Source organism: Salvelinus namaycush, unplaced genomic scaffold (assembly GCF_016432855.1).
Source record: "Salvelinus namaycush isolate Seneca unplaced genomic scaffold, SaNama_1.0 Scaffold18, whole genome shotgun sequence".
NCBI classification, from domain to species: Eukaryota; Metazoa; Chordata; class Actinopteri; order Salmoniformes; family Salmonidae; genus Salvelinus; species Salvelinus namaycush.
Window position 1 is genome coordinate 638,705 of NW_024058563.1, and position 5,755 is coordinate 644,459.

At 41.2% G+C, this 5,755-nt stretch overlaps 1 long non-coding RNA gene across 1 annotated transcript; it reads left to right on the forward strand.

The window, feature by feature from the left end:
• The first annotated feature begins 425 nt into the window (after positions 1 to 425).
• On the forward strand, positions 426 to 2,990 carry LOC120037645. The gene is made up of 5 exons (XR_005474837.1): positions 426 to 447; positions 1,235 to 1,365; positions 1,919 to 2,081; positions 2,412 to 2,604; positions 2,959 to 2,990. It is a non-coding gene; the product is annotated as an uncharacterized LOC120037645 (long non-coding RNA).
• Positions 2,991 to 5,755: the final 2,765 nt, after the last annotated feature.

Here is a 5,755-nt window from a genome sequence, read left to right on the forward strand (position 1 = left end):
GTAAGCCAGCCCTTCCTATGTCAGAAAATAGCCAAGGCCTATTGACCTTATTCCTATGTGTTTCTGGATCAATCAATACAATTTCTGAATCCTTAACATGTACATGTTGGTGTCTTGAAGTTTCCTATGACCTATAGGCCGAGGGAAATGCATTCATTTTGCAATGTATTAGCCTATTTCTTAGGTCTATAGAATATTTACTACACAACTGAAATATCAACATCAGTCATGTCGATTGTATAGGATTCCAGCGCCTTGACAGATGCACACACACCACTGTGGTGACACGTCCCCTATATGACTATCTCTGTCCCCACGTTGTGATTCCCCTCCCCCACTCCACTTTACCGCGCAGAGCCAGAGAGGGAAAATCACTTTCATCTGGAGAAGCTCGTCCGGTAACACGGGGCGGCCCATCTGCAGCTCCCCGCTGTTCCTAAAAGAAAGGTGAGCAATATCATATTTTCAAGAATTGAAATGATATGGAAAGTTATTTTCATGCTGTAGTACAATTCCACCACCATAAATCGTTGTATTGGTTTATGAACTATGTTAGCCTAGTTAGCTTGTTTGTTGCTAGTGCTAATGTTCGCTCACTATCTAGCTAATGCACTAGTGAGCCAATTTTGTTGACATTTGGGCGGGTAGCTTGATTAGTTAACATAACTGTGGATAAAGAGACTGATATTTTATGGCTATTTCAGTCAATTCTATCAGTGTGGTTATAAGTAACATGCATAGACAGCTAAATGGGACACGTGATCCCCATAGATGAACTTGAGTAGGTAGCAGTTTGATAACATTAGATGGTGTTAGTTTAGCAGCTAAAGTTGGCTGGCTGGAAACCAGGTGTTGTGCACCCCACCTTGCATCTCATAGCAGAGTGGAAGAGGGAAAGTCACATATGGAATTTTTTACTGCTTCTAACGTGCTTGTTTTGTAGTCATCTAACAAACATACATTATGTCTCTTCTAAATTGTAGGTTAAGCCATGAATGTTGATTGTCTGACAGCCTTGGTATAGTTAAGCAGTAAAGCACAAGGAAAGGTTGAGGACTGTTCTTACGTAAGAGGCAACGCGGAGTGCCTGCCTGGTTACAGCCCTTAACCTTGGTATATTGGCCATATACCACAAACCCCCGAGGTGCCTTATTTCTTACATATACCACAGTTTCAGCCAATCAACATCCAGGACCCAAACTACCCAGTTTATAATGTCTGCTTTATTCCACAGATTAAGGATTTGAGTTGGCCTGACGGAGAGATCTTCCAGGCGACTCCGGCCCATGGAGGATGCAGAGCATCACATCAGATCAAACATTGATAAACCAGTACTTTACCAGCGTTTTATCAATATCTTTAAAGGTAAGGTGAAGATTGAATATATTTCTGACAGTCCTAAATATGACAGCTATGAATTAGATGAATCAGATGTACATTTTAGAGGTTAGTGGGAAACAGTGAATTGGGATATATGGGCACAGTCACCCAGGAAAAAAGGTTTAAAGGAATAGCTTGCCATGTCTTTGTATTATGGTCATAGGATTCTTAAAGGTCCACTACAGTCACACGATGCTCCATCTGAAATCTCCTCCCACCTTGAAAACGAATCATTGGTTTAGAAGACAAAGTAAGAGTGACAACTGAATCTAGCCTCTTGAAAGACAGAGCAGCGCATCCCCCTCCCTAAACCCCCTGCTGCACACCTGAACCTCATTTTGATTGGCAGTGATATGTGTGAGATCACTTTTAGACAGTGTGAGGTCATTTTATGAGAACAGTTGTTTTTGGAGAAGCTTGGCAAGTTGAATGGGGTGATCATGTGACCGGAGTGGACCTCCAGACAGTGATTATTCTCTGTAATAATTGACAAGCACAATGCAATATCTCCTAATGTTTGTATTTTGTGTCTGCAAAGGACGGGGAGTTTTTGCCACTGAATTCATATCCAAAGGAGACTTTGTTGTGGAGTACCGAGGTGAACTGCTTACACAACAGGAGGGCGAGGTCCGAGCTGATCACTACAATGATTCTGCAAAGGTGTTTCTTTTCCATTTCCAATGGAAAGGAAGAACATGGTGGTAAGTAGGATTGATGAGAACAAAATAAACATATTAATGCCTTTTGAGATCTAAAAAAAAGCAACAACATTAAAATGGAGACAGACATTTAAATGGTTGGTGGCACAATATGCACTGTAGGCCTATCTCAGGCCCAGATACTAATTTGACCTTGTCCCTGACCTAAACAGTAAGGAACAATATTAGTCTTCAAACCAACTGGTTCGCTATCAGAGCATCTGCACTCCTTTTTTAAACAACGCGTTAGGGACTTTTCTGCCCCTTTTCTGAAATAGAAACCCTGTGCTGCAATATCTTCATTAAACTGTGACATGTTATGTTTCTATGCAGCATTGATGCATCTGAAGAAGACTCCTCCCTTGGGAGACTCGTTAATGATGATCACTAAAGACTCAATCTCAAAATGAAGGCCATACAAGCAAACGATGAGCCACACTTGTGCCTCTTCGCGACTCGAGATATTGCAGCTGGCGAAGAGTTGACTTATAGTTACGGTGATTCAGACTGGCCATGGAGAACACAGGTGAGGATTTTTTTCTTTAAGATGCTAGATGAAATTACCCCCCATCTTCATTAAACACAGGAGAGGAACTCTCTTTATTAAGATGCTAGATGAAATTACCACCCATCTTCATTAAACACAGGAGAGGAACTCTCTTTATTAAGATGCTAGATGAAATTACCCCCCATCTTCATTAAACACAGGAGAGGAACTCTCTTTATTAAGATGCTAGATGAAATTACCCCCCATCTTGGAAGAGCCGGGAGGATGAGCAATTCACTACCCTGTCATGCAATATGTTGTGATGCAGACAGTGTCTCTTAACTACTAAGATGTAATTCATGTCTAATTGTTGTCTTGGTTCACTTTTTTCAGGTCATCAAAGCTGATGTGTCGTCCAGCCCAAAACTTATGGCAAGAACTTTACTAAAGTCATAGATGAAATTAGGATTTATTTTTTCACATTTTCTTTTATTTATTTATTTACTATTTCACGTTCACAAATACACATTTATAGTCTAACATCAATTGCACTGGAATGCAGTGCACTTGTTACATACATCAAAAGTTAACTAAATATACAATACATTGAAATATATGAAATAAAAACATTATCAATAAGAACTCAGTAGTTAGGCTCTTGTGGGCTCATTTAGTAGCCCAACTCATGAGGGTATTGCTCTTCTCCTGAAAAGTTCAGTCCTGCATCTGACCAGAATAGGATGTTCAAAACTAAACGCTACACCAGGCATTTCCTGTGGGCTTTCTTATAGAGTAGGTCCCCAGATGTATACAATGCATTAGATCACGTTTTTTGATTTGAGGGGATTTTTCAGTGTTTAAAAAAATGTTGATTATGTTTCAGCATCCAGGGGTGTGTCAGTTTCTACTAAAACAGTCTCTTAGTGCAGAGATGTCTGTGACTATTTTGCCTGTTGGTCACAGGCTGGGAGCATCCAGGGGTGTGTCAGTTTCTACTAAAACAGTCTCTTAGTGCATAGATGTCTGTGACTATTTTGCCTGTTGGTCCCAGGCTGGGAGCAGAACAGGGGCTGTGGCAGAGCAGAGCACTTAGGGGTGAAGTCCCTTGCTCAAAGGCAAAACAGCAGTAGGTAGTACACAGGGATATTGAAGCCGGTAACCCACCGGGCTGCAATATCACCGTATACTACCTACTGCTGTTGTGCCCATCAGCAAGGCACTTTACAACACACACATCACAGGCTGATAGCAGGACAGGGTCTCCAAAAAATGATTGTTCTACGTAATAATTGACTAGCACAATACAATAACTCCTAATGTTTGTATTTTTGTGTCTGCTAAGGACGACAAGTTGATTTACGGGGAGAGGTCGGGTAATGTAATTATGTGCCCGAGCACAAAACAACATATATGTCATTTTTGTCCTGTCTAAATCTGCCATGTCAGTCATTTTTAATTCCAACCAGAATAACCTCATGTTTTTTGGTCACCTGAAAGTACTAGTCCCGTGCGAATCAACATCAAGTTTTATTTGTCACATGCGCCGAATAAAACAGGTGCTGACTTACAAGCCCTTAACCAACAATGCAGTTCAAGAAATAGAGTTAAGAAAATATATACTAAATAAAATAAGTCAGCTTTTGCAGACACGTCTCGCCCCGCATCAGTATAGAAAGGGTCCCTAGCAAACTGCATCACCTTTGTGGGGAGACTAAAATCATCAAATCTTGTTGCAAAGTTACAATGTGTATATCATTGACCGCTAGCCAGAAATAAAGCACACCTGGCACCATCGAGGTGCAGCTGTTTACTTTCTACACGGGTTGTTATTTTTCAGTTTCGTCCTAAGAACAGATTGTAGTGGTAAAATAAAAAGGGATACATTTTTCTGGTGCCATTTAGGTGAAATTGATCTCCAAGCTTCACTCCAGTCAAAACGGGCTTTGCGAGTGTTTGATTCCATTCATTTGCTATGGGCTGGCGCTAGTGCTCCAGCTTATTTGTATTTAAAACAACTTTTTAAACTTTTATTTAACTCGTCAAGTCAGTTAAGAACAAATTCTTATTTTCAATGACAGCCTAGGAACAGTGGGTTTATTGCCTTGTTCAGGGGCAGAACGACAGATTTTTACCTTGTCAGCTCGGGGATTCAATCTTGCAACCTTTTGGTTACTAGTCCAACGCTCTAACCACTAGGCTACCTGCCTCCCCAGCTTAGCCAACGTTTGCTTGCCATTTTTCTTCCTTGACCTTTTCCATTGTCCAGCCTAGCCTTCTATAGTTACCCACTGTAGGGAAAAGGTTTTGGGGGGGCTCATATCAGAGGAAAAAAGAAAAGCAGTCAATCATGTCAATAACTGTTTCATCCCTCCTCTGTAGTCCCAAATTAAGTCCAAGTGATTGATGCCACTCAATAAACCAACCTCAGCTACAAACTCCTCATCAAGCATTTACACTAGTATGTGTTGGGTTTGTTGTGGCGGCAATTGCAGAGAAATGCAATTATCTCCTCCCTAAACTCTCATACTCTCTTGAGAGCATTAGGCCTACCCTTACTTAGCTACCTAACATCATTATGTAAAAGTAGATCATGATGCTCAGCAGACTACGAAACGAGCCATGTTGAAGGATAAATGTTGATCGGATAAAGTTTATGATAGTCAAAGCTGAGTCCATTGTTTTTTAAGTCAGCTGAGTTTAGCCAAAGCATGTTCAGGCAGTGTGGTCTATCTGCGGCGAAAGAGCCAATAGGCGGGCAGACAGACCCTTGTACCCCTGTTAGCAGCTCCGATTGGCAGTAACTGGTATGTTATGTGGGAGTAAATATTAATAAGAAGACAGAATATAAAGTTGTACATCAGACCATAGGAAGAAAAGGTGACACATGGACGTATAGAACAGCTGAACACTGAAAACAGACCACAGGAAGACAGGGCGACACATAGGCGCCTAGGACAACTGGACACACTAAGGATAGGGGAGACACAGAGTCTGCTGATCCCAATAAGGGCAAACATACCAGAGAGTACACTAAGAGGCTAACTGCTGAGCTAAAAACAGAGGCCAAAGATTAGGCCTATAGGATAGATAGACATATATTATTTTTAGGATAAGAGAGGGTCCTGCCACCATTATAATCTAACTGAAAGCAGATATGGGCGTTATTGGGCGTGAACAAGCAGGAAGCCTG